The following is a 20,183-nucleotide window of genomic DNA, read 5'->3' on the forward strand; positions in this document are numbered from 1 at the left end:
AGCCTGGCACTACCACTGGCACTGAAACAGAACTGATCATTGTTTTTTTTAAGGAACTGGGAGCATGTAAGCGAAAGGCGGAGGGTGGGTCACTGGGTCACACAAAATGATTAAATATATGAGGGGGGTTGGGTATGTGAACCGACAGTCGGGATGTCGTTGGTCAGAATATCGACAGCTGCATCCCGACAGTTACAATCCCGACAACCTTAGATAAGTAAGCTAAGACTAACCCTTACCCCTACCCCTCCCTCCTTGGTGCCTAAGCCTAACCCTCCCTCCTTAGTGCCTAAGCCTTAAGGTGCGTACACACGAACAGATATATCGTTACGATTTGAACGATAACGATATCGTTTAACGATATATCATTCATATTGTTCATTTTTATGCAGTGAACGACCAACGATGCGCGTTACCGCATGAGCGATAATGATATCTATGATCGTCCGTACATGAGGCCAATCTGGACGATATCATCAACTTTGCATGTTCAGAGATGTGGCAGGATGACTCACTGAAAGATATCTTTCATGTCGTTGGTGGTACAGATCGTCACGTGTGTATGCACCTTTACCCTCCCATCTTAGTGCCTAACCCTAACCTCCCCCTGCCCAGTGCCTAAGCCTTACCCTCCCTCCTTAGTGCCTAAGCCTTACCCTCCCTCCTTAGTGCCTAAGCCTTACCCTCCCTCCTTAGTGCCTAACCCTAACCCTCACTCCTTAGTGCCTAAGCCTTACCCTCCCTCCTTAGTGCCTAAGCCTTACCCTCCCTCCTTAGTGCCTAAGCCTTACCCTCCCTCCTTAGTGCCTAAGCCTTACCCTCCCTCCTTAGTGCCTAAGCCTTACCCTCCCTCCTTAGTGCCTAAGCCTTACCCTCCCTCCTTAGTGCCTAACCCTAACCCTCACTCCTTAGGCCTAACCATAGCTTCTTGTCTCAATGCCTAACCGTAACCTCCCATCTTAAGGAGTGTACACAATAGACGATATGCTCCCTGGGCGATATCGCCTAGTGTGTCCCCGGCAGGCTGTGCTCAGTGTCGTACATGACATTGAGCACACCCGCTGAACGATATCATTAACGATATCGTTCAGCGCCGGGCTCTCTCCCCCATTCCCCAACATGCAGCAACCTGACGACATCGCCAGGTTGGCCTGCATGTTTACTCGATGAACAATAATGACGAGCGACCCGCGGGAACATGCGTCGTCATTATCGTTCATAGTTTTGATGTTAAAAATGGACGATAAAGTGGATGACTGAATGATAACGATATCGTTATCGTTCAGTCGTCCACTTTAATCGCCCAGTGTGTACGCACCTATAGTGCCTAACCCTCACTCCTTAGTGCCTAACCCTAGCCTCCCATCTCAATGCCTAACCCTAACCTCCCCATGCCGGTACCTAGGCTTAACCCTCCCCCTAACCCTCGGTTCTTACCTTCAGGATGCTGGCGGTCGAGGTTCTGGCGCCGGGATCCCATGTCATTGATGAACAGCCAGACAGGCACACAAAGTGGGCTGGGCCAGTCAAGGGGACCCGGGTTGCAGCAGTGTTGATTTGGTTCTGGCCCACCAGCTGATTACAGTTGGCGCACCAGCAGGCAGACATGGAGAGACAGCGCCACCGTCGCAAGGCAATCAGAGTTGGTAAACCAGCAGCCAATCAGCAGTGGCGATTCCTGATTAGCTGATGGTCCGCGAGCTCCGATTGGCTTGCAACCAGCACCAAATTCAAATTGCGTCAGCGCTGTCTGTCCATGTCTGCCCCTGCCTGCAGGTGTGCCAGCTGTAATTATCTGGATCTCATTTGCAGCTCGGGCACCATAGCAGCCGTACCCCTTGCACCCACAGTAGTTACGCCACTGTTTGCATGCACATTAAGAAAACAGTGGCGTCCTTTTCAGGATGAATGGAATGGGGTTATAGGCGAGGACAATGTACACAAATAAATGCTGCAGGGTAACGCCGGGTATTCCAGCTAGGGTCTAATATCTTATATCTATTGCCCATTCCTTTATTTAGCTACAGAGGTGCAATTAATGAGCCAAACAACCAATGCTGTTTATTTACTCGCTATATACAATACAAATGTTGCACTTTATTATCTATATATCATTTCACAGTTATATTTTATTTCCATTCTATCACCCTTCACTTATATTTACTGGCGCAAACCTAGATCCTGCCTACTGCCTGAGCCTAAAGGGTCCCTACTATACAGTATATAGTTATAGCGGCAAGAGTCAGTATAGGGCACTGGTAGGGTTGTGTACAGCACAAGGACTGGAATAAACGAACATATAGAAGAATATACTGTATATATTTATTTTTCAACAGCTATTTGTATGGTGCACACACACTACGCATCACTTTACACAGAATACTTTGGGCAAATTTACTAAGCATCAGGTTCTAAACCCCGGCGGTTTGGTGGCGGTTTGACATCATGTACTAAACCCCGGCGGTTTGGTGGCGGTTTGACGTCATGTACTAAACCCCAGGGGTTTGGTGGCGGTTTGGAGGCAGTTTCTAAATAACAGCCCTGTTCTGTTCTATTCTAAAATTTGTTTTGACTGCGGTTTTGCAGAGGTTTTGGGGAAAATGCTATAATATTGCACACTTCAGGCTCTGGGATGCAGACTGTCTCATTGTACTTTTTGAAGGACATTTCTTCTACTTTTTCTCTTTTTACCATTTTTTTTTTTTTTACAATATCCTTCGTTTCTCAGCACAGTATGGCTCCCGATTTGTGAACTTTTTGTGTTATATTCCTGGGAACATACTGGTACAAAGGCTTGAAATCTTCGCTTTAGCTGACACTATTTGATTATAGCATAGGAAAAAGTGCTTTATTGTCCTGTGTGCGCTGGATATAGAAACGTATGACTCAGCCTATGTGGGTGTTAAAATAGAACATTTTGCACCGAAGAACAAGAAATACATTGAAATTTACCATCCACCACATAAGCCAGGAGACGCCTTGATTATATGAGGGGCTCCTTCCGGTTCAGGGGTGTCTTTCATATGAAAGGAAAAAGCCCGTTATGTGCTCAGGAACTGAAATGGATGAAAACAAAGGCTGGGAGCCAATGGATGGGGCTGATTGATTGTAATGAATGAAAAAATTCAATCACTGCAGTTAACGAGAAATATGATAAAATATCTCAATAAGAGCCTCGGAAATGGCGCCACATAAATAGAATCATGTTTATTTCATCCTTCAGAGTACTGTATGCTGGATACTTAACTATTGTATTGTTTGTGGGTTGTTTCATTACCTTGTTATTGATGTAAACTGTATTATGTCTGCATGACAGATGCATATTATAGATCTATAATTAGGCAAGCTGGCCAAAACGGAGATTTTCAGATATTAAATTCCACCATCAATTAGTGCTCCCACCTACGGAAACATATTATTCCACTAGAGAGATTTGGGCAAAAGGGCAGCAACAAGCTATATGTGTGAAACCAGCCATCTACAGTAGGTCTCCCTGAGAATAATATACAGTAAACTGCTGTGAAAGGTAATTAGTAGAGACGTGCGCGAACCTCCGTGTTTTGGTTTTGGTTCTGATTTGTCGTCGGGTTTTGGTTTTGCCAAAACTGCTCTCACCTGTTTTGGTTCGGTATTTATTTTTTTAATTGATAAAATAACTAAAATCACATTTGGGGACAATTTGGGCCTGTTTTTGTTCCTACAATATTACTAACCTCAATAACATTAATTTCCAGTCATTTCCAGTCAACTTTGACCACCTCGCAGCTCAAAATATTGTTTGTATTCAGTTTAGGCCAAGAGGTTGCACCAAGCTAGCTGGCTGACTAAGTTAAGCGACAGCCGTGGGTGACAGAAACACGTGGCATTTCAATTTCCAACATGGATCATCTAGGAACCAGAGTAGCATTGCAGTGGCAGACAGTATGGCAGTTTAATATAAACTATACAATGCTATAGAATATTTTCATTAATCAAGAACTAGATCAGAGGCCCGAGGGTAGTACAGGGAAATGGAGATAGAGTATGTAGTGGAAGATTGATTGATTAATTGATTTACTGATTGATTAATCATTATTTTATTACTGCTATAAAAAAACAGAGCAGAGAAGTAGAAAATGCTATTAAAAAACAAAACCAAAATTGACAAACTTTTGACCCTGTTGACCTTTTGTACCTGTCAACCTTTTTACATGTTGAACTTTAGTGTGTCTGACTTTTGTCCCTGTCAACCTTTTGTCCCTGTCTAACTATTGACTGTCTAACACACAGGTTCTCAAACTCGGACCTCAGTACCCCACAAAGTGCATGTTATCCAGGACTCCTCACAGAATCACAAGTGAAATAATTAGCTCCACCTGTGGGTCTTTGTAAATGTGTCTGTAAGTAATGACTGCACCAGTGCACCTGCTTTGGTGACCTGGAAAACGCAACCTGTGTGGGTTCCTGAGGACCGAGTTTGAGAACCTCTGGTCTAACATATGGGGCCAAATGTAATATGGTGAGGGTTTAGAAAATGTGAGAGTTTTGCAGTAATCTCTCACATTGGCCGAGTTGTATCTTCAAAATGGGAAAACATCTGGATGAGAGTTTAAATCATGAGAGTATTTTGAGTCTAAAAACAGGCGCATTTCCATGTTCTCAGACTCTATTACATTGGCCGAGTTTCCATGTTCTCAGACTCTATTACATTGGCCGAGTTTCCATGTTGTCAGACTCTATTACACTGGCCGAGTTTCCATGTTCTCAGACTCTATTACACTGGCCGAGTTTCCATGTTCTCAGACTCTATTACATTGGGCGAGTTTCCATGTTCTCAGACTCTATTACATTGGGCGAGTTTCCATGTTCTCAGACTCTATTACATTGGCTGTGTTTCCATGTTTTCAGACTCTATTACACTGGCCGAGTTTCCATGTTCTCAGACTCTATTACACTGGCTGAGTTTCCATGTTCTCAGACTCTATTACATTGGCCGAGTTTCCATGTTCTCAGACTCTATTACATTGGCCGAGTTTCCATGTTCTCAGACTCTATTACATTGGCCGAGTTTCCATGTTGTCAGACTCTATTACACTGGCCGAGTTTCCATGTTCTCAGACTCTATTACATTGGCCGAGTTTCCATGTTCTCAGACTCTATTACACTGGCCGAGTTTCCATGTTCTCAGACTCTATTACATTGGGCGAGTTTCCATGTTCTCAGACTCTATTACATTGGGCGAGTTTCCATGTTCTCAGACTCTATTACATTGGCCGAGTTTCCATGTTGTCAGACTCTATTACACTGGCCGAGTTTCCATGTTCTCAGACTCTATTACACTGGCCAAGTTTCCATGTTCTCAGACTCTATTACATTGGGCGAGTTTCCATGTTCTCAGACTCTATTACATTGGGCGAGTTTCCATGTTCTCAGACTCTATTACATTGGGCGAGTTTCCATTTTCTCAGACTCTATTACACTGGCCGAGTTTCCATGTTCTCAGATTCTATTACATTGGCCGAGTTTCCATGTTCTCAGACTCTATTACATTGGCCGAGTTTCCATGTTCTCAGACTCTATTACATTGGCCGAGTTTCCATGTTGTCAGACTCTATTACACTGGCCGAGTTTCCATGTTCTCAGACTCTATTACATTGGCCGAGTTTCCAAGTTCTCAGACTCTATTACATTGGCCGAGTTTCCATGTTCTCAGACTCTATTACACTGGCCGAGTTTCCATGTTCTCAGACTCTATTAAACTGGCCGAGTTTCCATGTTCTCAGACTCTATTACATTGGGCGAGTTTCCATGTTCTCAGACTCTATTACATTGGGCGAGTTTCCATGTTCTCAGACTCTATTACATTGGGCGAGTTTCCATTTTCTCAGACTCTATTACACTGGCCGAGTTTCCATGTTCTCAGACTCTATTACATTGGGTGAGTTTCCATGTTCTCAGACTCTATTACACTGGCCGAGTTTCCATGTTCTCAGACTCTATTACATTGGTCGAGTTTCCATGTTCTCAGACTCTATTACATTGGGCGAGTTTAAGAAAGTTTGAAAAGTTTGAGAGTTTACTGCTAAACTCCCACATTTTCTAAACTCTCACCTTATTACATTTGGCCCAAAGTGTCTATCTAGACATTGGCCCTGATTCAGACCCACTCGCAAGCGGGCGCACGTACGTTAGGCGTACGTACAAAAATATTTAAATTCAATGGCTCGCTCGTATTTTCGTTCGCATCTAAAATTCCTCCCTAAACTCTGACGACCCCTCCTCTAACTAACGAGCGTACGAAATAGCGAGCGTACATCCCCGAAATGGCTTGAAAGGAATGCACGCACAAGTATAAACAGGAAGTGGCCTTGTCAGATGTCGATTACCTGCTCCTTTATTCTGCCTACCTCCATCAATCGTATCATGCCAATCAATGTATCAATTAGCTTAATTGTTTTTTTTTTTTCAACACAATGCAAGAAACTTTACTCTTGTCCGTGTTTGTGTTTACCCGCAGAATACGTACGGATGAAACATTCGCTTTTATTGTTCAAAAAACATGTGAACCACAATTAAACAATTGTTCTATTGCTGTGGATCCCCGCATATTTCCCTGGGTTCATTTCTTTATTTAAATTTGCTTACGCATGTCACTGCATCAAGCCTATCATAACTCTCCAGAGATTTCTGGCCCTGTCGAACACATGACTCATACACTAACCAATAAAATTGCTCCTGTTAATTTCCAAAATACATTAGCCAATCAGAAAATTTTTACACACTTTATCAAAAATGATTTTTAAGAAAAACACCATTGCCATCATGAGAGCCTCCGCATTCACCAGGCGCGAGCTGCTGGTGCTTACGGAGGTCATGGATCGCCGGATCACCAGCCAGCCTCCACCCATCACCAACCGGCAGAAGCGCTCCGCGTATGCGGAGGCACGGTCCCGCCTGCGGTCCTTCAGCTCACGCCGCAACATCGGGCAGCTGGAGCGCAGGTGATCCGACCTGCAACGGTGAACGCCCCGCTTGCTGGCATGCTTTCGCATGCAGATCGAGGAAAGTAAGTGTTATGTATTGTGGTTTTAATGTTTGTGTTTGTGGGGCAAACTGCGTGTGCATGTTTTCCTGTCTGTCCTATTTATTATTTGTACTCATATCTGCGTGTGCATGTTTTCCTGTCTGTCCTATTTATTATTTGTACTCATATCTGCGTGTGCATGTTTTCCTGTCTGTCCTATTTATTATTTGTACTCATATCTGCGTGTGCATGTTTTCCCTCTATTTCTGATTTATTCATTCTACTCCTATTTGGCTTATTTTTTGGGTTGTGTTTTTTTTTTAATTTTGGTCCCCGGATTTGTCCATAAACTAACCGCAATTTCTTTGACATATTTTAGGGGGACAGCCAAGACTCCGCCGTCACCGTCCGTCCAGACGGCGTTCCCGGCCACTATCCCCAACCCCCAGCCAACACTCCACCCCAAATCTTTCCCCTATTCCCCACTCCTCCCCATCCTTCCCAGACCCTCTCCCGGAACTGTCGGGCCTCATTCCCCTCCGTCCCACTTCCCCCTCTCCTCCACCCACCCCTCTTCCAATTACCCCCTCCCCGGAGTCCATCATAACTCCTCCCCATTCTTTGGGGAATGACGGATCCTCCGAGGAGGATCATGGAGGCATTTCCGGAGCTCCCGTTTTGGCTCCCGGTATGTTTTTATTTTGTTTTTTTTTAAAGCACAAACTGTTTGTATGTAATCATGTGTCGTGCCTTTCTTCGTGTTTTTGTGGCTTGACTTTTGGTGATTTCGCAGTTTGCCTTTACCTCTTCCTGGTGATTTCAACATACACATATCACACCTGTGGGAATTTGTACATAGGCCTTGTATTTTTGGCAGCACCCCCTTTTTTATTTTTTTTTAGGTTTAGGAGTGATTTCGTTGTGTTTTTGTTTTTTTAATGTGGATTCCCTATTGTTGTATTAACCCACACACTTTTCTCACCCACAGAGGAACAGAGGCGTCGGCAAGAGGTGGCGGATTGTGTTGGCCAGATGCGCCAACATGTAATTGGCATTCTTGTGGCCCTCGACCGGCTGTCTGGCCTCCTTCGCCAGTAGTTTTTTTATTTTTGTTAACTTTTCAAAATAAATTTTTTCATACAAATATACGTTCTGGCTCATTTTTTAAATCCAAAACCAAGATAGTTTAGCCTGACATAAGTAGACTGTTCCTGCAAGGATTTCCCTTTTTTAAAAGTTAGATTGTGTTTTGTCTTTGTATGTCAAACAGACACAAGAAACACATAACAGTAACAATGTCATTTCCCTTTTTGGGTGTAGTGTCAATTACATATTTCTACATTTTACAGGTTCCTAGTTGGTGCGCAAGCTGCTTAGGCCAATCTTACAAATCCCAAGGTTGGGCCAGGCTTCCTTTTGGTGTGGGTTGGGAAGCTGAAAACATATTTCAGTTTAGCTCAACTGGCGTCAGTACTGGATTACCCCTTAGTCAAATGTAACTTGTGTTAACCTGGTTACACTTGCTGTTAACGTCCCAAAAAAGGAAGACCATTTCACTCTCCAAACATTTATTCACAACATAACAGAGAAAACAAAGTGGTCACTCCCAAAAAAAGAACACAGTGATAAATTCAAATACAACACATACCAAGAAATAATTAAATAAAAACAAAAAATCAAGAACTGGTTGACGAAGGACCATGCCAACATGATTCCACAAACATGGCGTTGCGATATGGGTTCCAGAATATATGCCCAAAAGGACCAGATCCAGGTTTGGTAAGGGTAGCAGGAAGTAGTGAGCGTTGGAGTGCCAAAGATTATGTGAACAAACAGAAGATGGTGAGAAAAAAAACACAAAATTAGATGTTCGCAAACAAACACAAACACATTAGGTATAAACACTGTAGTTTTGTTACAACTTACCTAAAAAATCTGGCCACAACATCATCGCGTATGGCCCCCCCACATACTGACCTCCGACCAACCTCGGGGGGGCCATCCTCAGGTAAGGCATCCTCTGGCTGCATTGGGACACCACTCCTTATGGCAATGTTGTGAAATATCCCACACAGGACCACAATTTTAGACACCATATCCGGCACATACATGAGCTCGCCACCAGAGCGGTGGAGGCATCTGAATCGGCCTTTTAAAAGGCCGATACAGCGCTCCACCACTTGCCTGGTGGCTGTAAGTGTGGAATTATATGCACTTTGTGGCCCTGGTGTGGGAGCCAAATAAGGAGTGAGCAGCCAGGACATGCAAGGGTATCCACTGTCTCCTGTGAAAAAAAATAGACAACATCAGGAACACTGTGTATCAAGCTTAACATTGTTATGTACTAAAGGTCTCCACTTACCCAGAAGCCACGCATCACCAGCTTGTAGGTTGGTTAATTTCTGCCATATCCCTGATTGCCGGATGACGAAGGAGTCATGAGCACTTCCTGGTAATTTAGCATTCAGGGACAGGATCTGGAGGGAGGCATCACATACCACCATTACATTCAGGGAGTGATAGTGTTTACGGTTTCTTAATATTGCCTCCAGCCGTGCTGGAGGCTGAAGTGGTATGTGAGTAGCATCCACAACCCCTATGATGTGTGGGAAGCCAGCTATTTGGTAAAAATTGGCCTTGGCCACACTAAGGGCACCCATATCCAAAGGCATTTTAATAAAATGATGGAGGTGCTTGAAAAGTGCCTCCATCACTGCCCTCAGGATCCGGGAAAAGGAGGATTGGGAGATGCCCGCCACTATTCCCACCGTTGTTTGAAACGATCCTGAGGCACAGAAATGTAACACCGCCATAAATTGCGTCAGTGGTGGTATTGCTGTTGGACTGTCAATTTGCCGCTCAAGATCACTTTCTATTAATGAGAGAGTGTCTATGATGATTTTGGGAGGTAGATGGTAGGGTTTTAAAACCTCATCATCGGGCATTCCAAAAAGGGTGACACGTGTTCGAAATATCTGGGGCCTTGCATGCCTACGATGCCTACGCCTGGGACGAGTTTGAGGTTGGTCGTCTTCCGGGAGCAGGGCCAGAACAATTCGCCCCAGATCTACCTGAAATTCAAAGTTTACAATGTAAGGCTTTTGAGCCACCCCAAAAGTAACATAAAACAACTTAGCTTTATGATACCATCCATAGCTGCTTACATGCCGGGGTATTGTCATGATACGTATAAACTGTAAAAAAGCCAAAAATGAGACATCAAAAATTTAGAGGGTGATTTTATGTTTGTCAAATTGGTGCAAGCCAACACATAAAATAGGCGAAACACACATTTGGCCATCGATGAAAACGACATTGCACACCGTACGTCAAATAGGGGTCAAATGGACCCCAAAAATGGAAAAGGGAAAAGCAAAACTGGTTTACATGATGAATAAGCCTCGAAAAATGCCTTAATTATTTCGCAAATGCAAGTCACTACACCAACAGTCAAAAATGCGTTAATTATTTCGCAAATGCAAGTCACTACACCAACAGTCAAAAATGCGTTAATTAGTTCGCAAATGCAAGTCACTACACCAACAGTCAAAAATGCGTTAATTAGTTCGCAAATGCAAGAAAAATAATGGACTTACCAAAATCGAATATATAAGATTTCCCTCAAAAAGGTCTTTGGGTCCGAAAGCCAAAACAAACTAAAATAGATGAAATTAGTGTTAAAAAAAAAATATCAAACAAAAAACCAGAAGTAGACACCAATTGGCCACAAATTAGACTGCACAAAACTTACCAAATCAGGAAACGATGGCAAAAAATAAACCAAAAAAATGCGAACGGAAAACCAAAACAACTGTAGCAAACCAAAAAAAATACAAACACCGCCAAATCCTCCAACCGCAAACAACCAAATCCAACCAACTTAACCGCCAACAATCCAACAACGCAACCTCGACTCCACACACACCAAGCCATAAATAGTGTTTATTTTCCCGCACAAATTAAGGATGAATCATAGGGACGCACAATCAATGATGCGGCCGCAAACTAAGGACGCATGTATAAATACGTCACGAAATCACATTTAATTTCTGGTTGATTTCATTCTGGAAGCAGAGACATGGCTTCAGACCAGGGAAACAATGGCCAAAATTCCGGCGGTAAGGCCTTCATGCATTTTGTCTCAATGATTCTTTAAAAACATAATATTGTGCAAGTTGTGAAGTGGCTAAATCTGCATATTTACCCAAATAGGTGAGGAGGATGACATGGAAGAGACTGCTGGCCCCAGTCAACCCGCCAAAGCTGCCCCCAAAAAAAGGCAGCCACATTTCACAAGCAAGGAGATGGAGGTTTTGATACAGAAGTGCGTTGACATCCTGCCCCAGGCAGCCAGGAATATGAGCCAAAGCCAGAAGTGGAGAATGTGGGAGGAGGTCGCCGTTGCTGTCAATAGGGTGGGTGATTATGTCCGTCTAGCCCGGGATGTCAAACGGCGGTAAGTAAACACTTTCCCATCCTATAAACAAACCCCATTGTAAAAAAAAGGATAATGGTTCCAATTTCATTCCACAGATGGGCAGACTTCAAATATCGTCTCAAGCAAAAACTTGCCGACAGGGCTAGGCATGCAAGGGGGACAGGTGGGGGTCCCACCCCTGTGTCATTGGAGTTGACAGACTTAGAAGAGCTGGCACAGGGGTGTGTGCAGGCTGTGGAGGTGTTTGGCGTGTCCAACATGGATACGGACATGCCAGACTTTGCGGCTCCTCATGTTGGCCAAGGTAAGTCTTGTGATGTCACCAACTCTGAAATGCTATTGTGCCAATATGTAGATTCTAATGTGAGTCTTTTCGCATTTTTCCTAACAGAGACAGAGGCGGATGAGTCTGCTCCAGAGGGGAGCCTTGGCCGCAGAATTTCTGCTGGCTCTGCAGGGGAGGAACCAGTACATCCGGCTGAGGACCCTGCAGAAGCCAGTCCAGGGCGTGCCCCCTCGCAGGCAGTGGGCCTCCTCACAGAACTCAATTTTAAATCGGATTTCCATACGGAGATTCTGCAGAGGATGGACGCCAGTCTGATACGGGTGGCTGAGGCCCTGGAGCAAAATGCTGCGGCCAACGTGACCATTGCTCAGGCCCTGGCGGAAAATACCAGGGCCAACATCCGCATCGCCGATGCCCTGGAGCAGCTCGTTCGCCAGCACATGGTGGAGCCGACCTCCCTTCCTGCCGGAACATCCGGATCCTCCACCTCTGGCACAACATCAGCCAATCCTCCAAATGTGCCTAGCCCTGTGCCTAGTCCAGAGGCCACAACATCTGCCTCTGGACAGGCCAGCCCGATGGCATCCCGGACCCGGTCTGGCGCCCACCCTCACCCAGCCAAACGGCCGAGAAAACGGTGACAGCAATGGCGACTTTTCCCACACTCCTTCTGTGCTTGGCTCATATTCCTTTCTGGTCAAAACTTCCCTCTCCTTTCTTGTGAAATATTTTTAAATTTGGTATTTACGTTTATGTTACCAGTTATGGCTTTTTTTTTTTTTTTAACAAATATCTTTGCCACAAAAAAAAGGCAACAAAATATTAGGCCAATTTGTTTGTGTTTAAACAATAAATTTAAAACAAAAAACTGACATTGTATTGTGACATTATTGTACAAATGGGTTACATTTAATCCTGGCCCTAAAGGCAAAAACTGACCCTCTTAAAAAAAAAAAAAGTCCTCTTTAAGGAACGTTTAAAAAATCACATAGCGATGCAAATTCCACACTAAACCAAAAAAAAGGGGAGCTAATTAAAAGATGATGACATTATTGTTACAATAGGCCATAACCAACAAATTGTGGCCAAAATAAAACCCCCAAAATGTACGCTAATTGATTGTGTAATCATGACATTAGCAGCTCTGATTTCCACCTGCGTACGCTTTTGTGCTATCCCAATAAACTGCTTTCCAAACACATACCAAGCCGGTTTTCAATCCAACACTAATTACTTTACTGACCAGCCGCGATTAATCACAGCACCATCGTTGAGTCCCGGGACGGAGGAGAAGGCCATCGCCAATGTGGTCGAGTAATCCTGACCCTAAGCTGTGCGAGCATTTTGAAGGGAAAGCGGATGTTCCAGTGACGTATGAGACGGTCCGAACACATTTGACGTTCGCATCTGCTAATGTATGTACGCCCCAAAAACGCCTCTCCACGCCTGCGTTTTTTCATCTCCACCCCCGTCAACACCCAAAAACGCCCTGTTCTGTCAATCACATTTGACATGTCACTTCCTGTACGCTATTTTAGGAACGAGAGAAAAAAAGCTCGCAATCTGCCATACGCACATGCGCAGTGTAACACCGACGCATGCGCGGTTAGTCAACATCGTAACGCAACGAGCGTACTGTTGTTAACGTGCGGCTCTGAATGAGGGCCATTGTCTGTCTATTTACTGTCTATCTGTTATACCACACCCGAGTCACAGAGGTAGAAGCTTTTACAATTCTATCATATAGGAAACGTTATCAGGATTTGTAACTCAGGGAGCTGAGTGTAGCTGCGTATAATAACGATACAATGGCAGCCTTGATTCACATGTTATACAGCTGAAGAGAGGATTTTCTTCTTTCTTTATATCCTCATTGTCTCATTATACTCAAGGCCGTCAGCAGCTGGAAAGGTTGCGCACAAAGTTGTGCTTTTCAAACTTGCGGGATTCATTAATTCCAGAAACTACTGTTCCCTTTCTTTCTGTGCAGTATTATTAATACCTTGCAATAGTCATTGTTCCAAAACTGCAGTTTCCTGGGCTCTTTCACATTATGCTGTCAGCCAGCTGCCCCATGCAAGGAGCGAGCGGCCGCACACTACATGCATAGGGCAGCGGGCAGAGAGGCAGACAGAGAAAGATGCTCCTGGGCCGCTCTGATTGTGGATTACACACTTTCAGACAAGCCAGGCAGCATTCTCTACCTGCCTGCCAAGGGGATGTAGGTAATAGACCGGCGGACTAAATGCCGCGAGCTATATCCCGACACCAGAAAACCGGCAACGGACAGAAGATAGGCATCAAAATACCGCCGCCTATCTTCATCCCGATGCCGGAGTGCGAAGGACGCCGGAACGATTGTGGTGAGTCCGGCTGTCCCTAGTACTTAGCCGCGGGAGGGGAGGAGCGGTTAGGTTTAGGCAACCCCTAGGGGATTTAGGCTTAGCCCCCCTGGGGAGGGTTGGGGAAGGGGGGGTTAGGGTTAGGCGCCGCTGGGGGGAGGTTAGGATTAGGCACCCCCGGGAGAGGGTTAGGTTTAGGGAGCTGGGGATGGGGGGTAAGGTTTAGGTACCTCCAGGGGGGACTTAGGGTTAGGCACCACCCCGGGAGATTAGGGTTAGGCAGGAGGGTTAGGGTTAGGGGGGGAAGAGGGGAGGGTTAGGTAACTTACCTGCCGCTGTCGGATTTCCTCCTGTCGGGCTGACGCTGTCGGGATTTGAATTGGCGGTGAAATAGCCACCGGCATTTCAATCCCATTCCCTCCCAAGAAGCTCTGGAGGCAACAGCTCTTCTGCCCAGTCCTCCCTTGCTCCAAGGCCCCTAAAGTTTTTTTTGGGAGGGGGGGTAAGGATAAAGTAATTGTAAGAAATGGTTGGATTATATGTGAGTTTGGCACATTAGTGAGTACTTTGTGTTGATTAGTGGGAATAAGTTTAAGCTATATCCATCACCGTTCCTTGTAATTCCTTTTGAAACAAAATATCTGCTTTTTGTTCTTTTTTTTACCACAGAGTTATATAAAACCAGTTGGAAGACTGTAAGTAAAACCTGGAGGATACAGATATATAATGGATTCAAGCATTGCTGGTGACAATATCTGAATGACCAAGTTCATTCATTGCTTTATGGGCCTGATTCAGCTTTGGGAATAGAGTAAGATAGAGCAGGTAACTATGAACCAGGGCAAACCATGCTGCAATGCAAGGGGTGCAAATACATACATTTTATTTTGCATGTGGGGTAAATACTGGCTGCTTTTGCATGTAGCACACAAATACTGCACAGCTTTATTATTACTCTACAACTTAGATGTCAATTTGGACACTCTCCTCCCAAATCTAAATCTCTCTGCACATTGTACATCTGCCCCCCCTGCAGTGCAGCATGGTGTCACCAAGATGATCAGTTACGTGATGGTTCTCACTCAATTCCCAAAGTTGCATCAGGCCCCATGTTCTCTGAGAGACATATGAGAAGAGATGTGCTCCAGGGGTGTAGTTATCAGCTAACAACATTCATGGCAAACTATTTCCTGGAAAGTGCATCACCCACAGGATTTATGGGACGGAACTTACGACGACAAATTGGATTCAGTCTCTAATTGTCAAAGGGGTTGTTTCTGTAGTACGGAGCATCCTTCCTGAAAATGAAAATAATACAAAGAAATAAAAATAAGACAGAATTTACGTTATAATATTCATGGACCGTTGATACTGAAGAGAATGAATTATCAAACACATCAGCGGAATGTCCCATGGGTTGTCCTAATTGGTGTCTTCTGACATTTGCCCTGTATGGAAGGTCTTCTTCTCTTTCTTTGCTGATGTACTGCCTGTGACGCGATGGCCAATGTAAGCAGCTGCAAAGGGGACAGGTGTGTGAAGCGGCGAGCCCGGATTGGCTCGCCAGGGCTCCAGAACTCATCAGGCTGACATTTATAGTAGCAGCAAGAAATTTTTTTACCGATTCCCTTTTCCCAGTGGTGGAAGCAGGGGCGGATTGGGTTGGAAAACCAGCCGCGGGAAATTTCTGGAAGCAGCTCTATTTGGGGCATGGTCTGATCGAGGAGAGGCAGGATTCCTCCTCAGACGGCATGATTCTGAGTTGGACGCAGCTATTATATATTCTAAAATCAAAGCACAAGAAGTACCAACTAGTATAGTAGATTCATACAGAGGGGATGTAGTTGACATCCCGGGGGTCAGGATTCTGGGGCTCATAATACCAGCACCACAATCCAGATGGTAAGTATTAGGTTTAGGGGTCAGGTAGATAGATAGATAGATAGATATGAGATAGGTAGATAGATAGATAGATAGATATATATGAGATAGATAGATGATTGATAGATAGATATGAGATAGGTAGATAGATAGATAGATAGATATGAGATAGATAGACAGATAGATATGAGATAGGTAGATAGATAGATAGATATGAGATAGATAGATGATAGATAGATAGATAGATAGATAGATATGAGATAGATAGATAGGATATAGATAGATAGATAGATATAAAAGAGATAGATAGATATGAGATAGATAGACAGATAGATAGGAGATAGATAGATAGATAGATATGAGAGAGATAGATAGATAGATAGATAGATAGATATGAGATAGGTAGATAGATACAGGAGATAGATATGAGATAGATAGACAGACAGACAGACAAATAGATAGATAGATAGATAGATAGGATATAGATAGATAGATAGGATATAGATAGATATATATAAAAGAGATAGATAGATAGATAGATAGATATGAGATAGATAGATAGATAAGATATAGATATATAGATAGATAGATAGATATGAGATAGATAGATAGATAGATAGATAGATAGAAAATAGATAGGTAGATAGACAGATAGGATATAGATAGATAGATAGATAGATTGATAGATCGATAGATAGATAGGATATAGATAGATATATATAAAAGAATAAATAGATAGATAGATAACGATAGATAGATAGATATGGATAGATAGATAGATAGATAGATAGGTATGAGATAGATAGATAGATAGATAGGATATAGATAGATAGATATGAGATAGATAGATATATAGATAGATAGATATTAGATAGATAGATAGATATGAGATAGATATATATGAGATAGATAGATATGAGATAGATATGAGATAGATAGATATGAGATAGATAGATATACAGATAGATAGATATTAGATAGATAGATAGATAGATATGAGATAGACAGACAGACAGATAGATGTGAGATAGATAGATCTATACACACATTTTCTATAAATACTGTAGCATAATCACCTCTAAATAACAAATTACTAACTACATGTGCAACCTACATAAATGTCAGTGCATGATATTGAAGTAGCACAAACACATGGGACACCTTATATATATATATATATATATATATATATATATATATATATATTTATTTCACAACCCAACCCACTGGGATGTTGTGATCATAATATTCTAATCACGTCACATCCTAGGCATCATCTAAATAACTATCATGACACAACTTGTGGGATATATATATATATTATATATATATATATATATATATATAAAAGGAGTCATATGTCACATCATGTGGATAAATTGTGACTCACAGTGTCACTGCCAGTCGTGGCCGCTCACTCCAGTAAAAAACAGCCCTGCCACCCCTGCGGCCTGCCCCTTCTCCCCTTCCTGGCTCCTGCGCTGGACTGGTTGCTGCTGGAGGTGGAGCCATGAGATGTCACTAACGTGGTCCGCAATGTGCCATGGGAGGAGCTGCTGCAGCTCGGCGTACACAGCAGCCCTCCCTCTACCATCTCGCTACTGAACGAGCTTCTGCGCATGCGCAGAAGCTCATTCGTGACCGTCACGCTTTCGGAGCTGAGCTCCGATCACGGTAGCGGCATTTAGAGCCGCCGGCCGGTCAGTCTGTGTAAAGCGGCCCAGGAGGGGGGAGAGGGGACCGGCCCAGCGGGAACTTTCCCGCAGTCCCGGTGGCCCAATCCGCCCATGGGTGGAAGCTCTCAGAGTTGAGTTCCAGCTCTGTTGGTGACTTCCTCCAAGTGGCTCTCCCTCGTTAGATGAATTCTTTGCCAGGCAGTATATGGATCTGTCTCTCTGGGTTCTCCTACTGTGGCTCCAAATCCAATGGTGGCTCTAATGGCTGCTGGCCATCCTCCTGCAAGCCTACGGGTACTGACTTCCACATTGGCATGTGCGGGTGCCAGCATGCAGATGGCCCCCAGTCCATGATTGTACTTCTGTTTAAAAAAACAAAATAAATCAAAATGTTATTATTTTGAAAGAAAAAAGGTTTTACCTGGCCAGTCTATTTTATTTTTATATTGACTGTCAGTAAATTTACTGACAGACATTAAGTTTGAATCATACTCACCTGCTTTCACCTGTTTTCCCCGGGGAAATGTCCCAGAGGGGAGATGTAGGTGCCACTGTATGAGGGAGTTCTTGGCTCTTGCTTCAACAGTGCTTGAACGGAATAGGGATCCTTCTTTGTGCTACACTAACATTCACTGAGTCCTGTTGCGGCAGGGTGGTTGGGGACAGGCAGCGGGCTTGGTCGGCGGGAGCAAGCCTGTCTTCAAGCCGTGCACGTGTAGCTTCAAGAGGGGCTGCGAAGAGTCCAGGCAGCAGGAGAAATGTGCCGAAAAGAGGGATGGGGTAATTGGGTATACGTGCGCTCCTAAAAAGGGGAAAGAGTGAAGAGTGTGGTGGTGGGTGTAGGATGTGTGATGGATCCCATCACACATCCTACACCCATGACCACACTCTTTCCCCTTTTTAGGAGCGCACGAATACCCATCCCTCTTTTCGGCGCATTTACATAGCAAGAACTGATACTCTTGCATACGTTGCAGCACCTACCTGACCCCCCCCTCCCTTTTTTTTCCCCCAACATATAGGTCCCACTCCACCACTACTATTGGAAGCGCGGCCAACCTCTTTTCCAGTTTACAAGCAGGAGAAATGTTCCCTTATTAAGTGACAAATAAGTATAGGGGGCATGATGAATGCCTCTAATACTTCGATTAAACTTGCAGTGAGTTCAATCCTTAATAATCACAGGGTAAACTTTTATTTTAATGAACCGACCCCTTAGACTCACAGAAGTGAATACAAGCAGTATCCTGCTGTAACCGGTGAACTCTCATATCAGTGATCTCCATCGGACAGCAGCGAGATGCGGTGACACGTCTCGCAGAAGAGACCACATCACTTTGGCTTCTCTCCACCTGAGGACACACAGAGCATCATTGCAGAAAGACATTTTTACTTAGCCCTAGGTGGGTCATACAGGAAGAAGCAGCGGCCTGCTGGGAGGAACACACTGCTGCCTTCCCTGGCTCTCAGGCAGTTCCCAGTATCGTGTGAGCTTTCATTACTATTGCTGACTGATACAGGGGGAATGGATTTATAATGAGAAACAGCATCTCCTGAACAAATGGCAGAAATACCATCAATCCACGTCCTCATTATAATGTGACTTTGTAATTGAAATCGCCTCGCAGGCCCGGCATACGCCATGATTATCACCGCGCACGTCTTGAGGACGGGAGGTCTAATTGTTCCTCTCAGAATAGGCTGCTCAGTTAAACGCTTCCTCCAGCACTAGCTGCTGGCAGCAACATGGATGGGATTTAAGGGGAGATGTATCAATCCTCGGAGAGAGATAAAATAGAGAGGATTCCCATATCAACTACTAGCTGTCATTTATCTAGCACAGTCTATTAAAATAACAAAAGCAGATTGGTTGCTATTGCTAATATGGCGACTTATACAATTCCCCCTTAGGACCAAATATTCTGCGTTTCATTTCAAGGATAGCTGAGAGGTTTTGCACAAATATCTGTAAAAATAACCCGGAGATGTGTAGACAAATTCTGCAGTTTCATGGCAGAAACATGGATGGCCGTATATGTAACAAGAAATAAAGAAATGCCCCACCCTGCCCTTCACCCACCCCTGGTTTGTGTCCCTGGGGGTCTGTGGCGCAGAGTGTGATGGGGGATAATGCATGCAGAATTGGGACCTGATTATCGTCTTGCGGCATCATTCATTTTATTGGCCGCCGGATTTTAATTTTGCTTCACATGATTTTTTTATTTAAATGGAGTCACTGGGCCTGATTCAGAGCCGGACGCTCTGACCAGAGCGCTCGCTCTGAATCAGTGCCCTCCTCCATGAAAATGGAGCGTCCTCCTGAAAGCCCAAATCCAGGCACACACATGCACATTAATTACGAAGGGTGGGCAGGCAAAGTGCTAAGTTAACCCTGCTCGGAGGCAACATTTTTGATCCATTGCAGCTATAAGGAAATTCTTCTGATTTTGTAATCCAATGTAAAAACAATACAAACCCATAAAAGAAGAAGCGAGAGCTCTGGTTAAAAGCATCCGCCACTGAGTGACCTATTAATCAATCATTTAGAAAAGTCTGC

This window comes from Taudactylus pleione, unplaced genomic scaffold (assembly GCF_031769625.1).
Source record: "Taudactylus pleione unplaced genomic scaffold, aTauple2 ptg000695l, whole genome shotgun sequence".
NCBI lineage: Eukaryota > Metazoa > Chordata > Amphibia > Anura > Myobatrachidae > Taudactylus > Taudactylus pleione.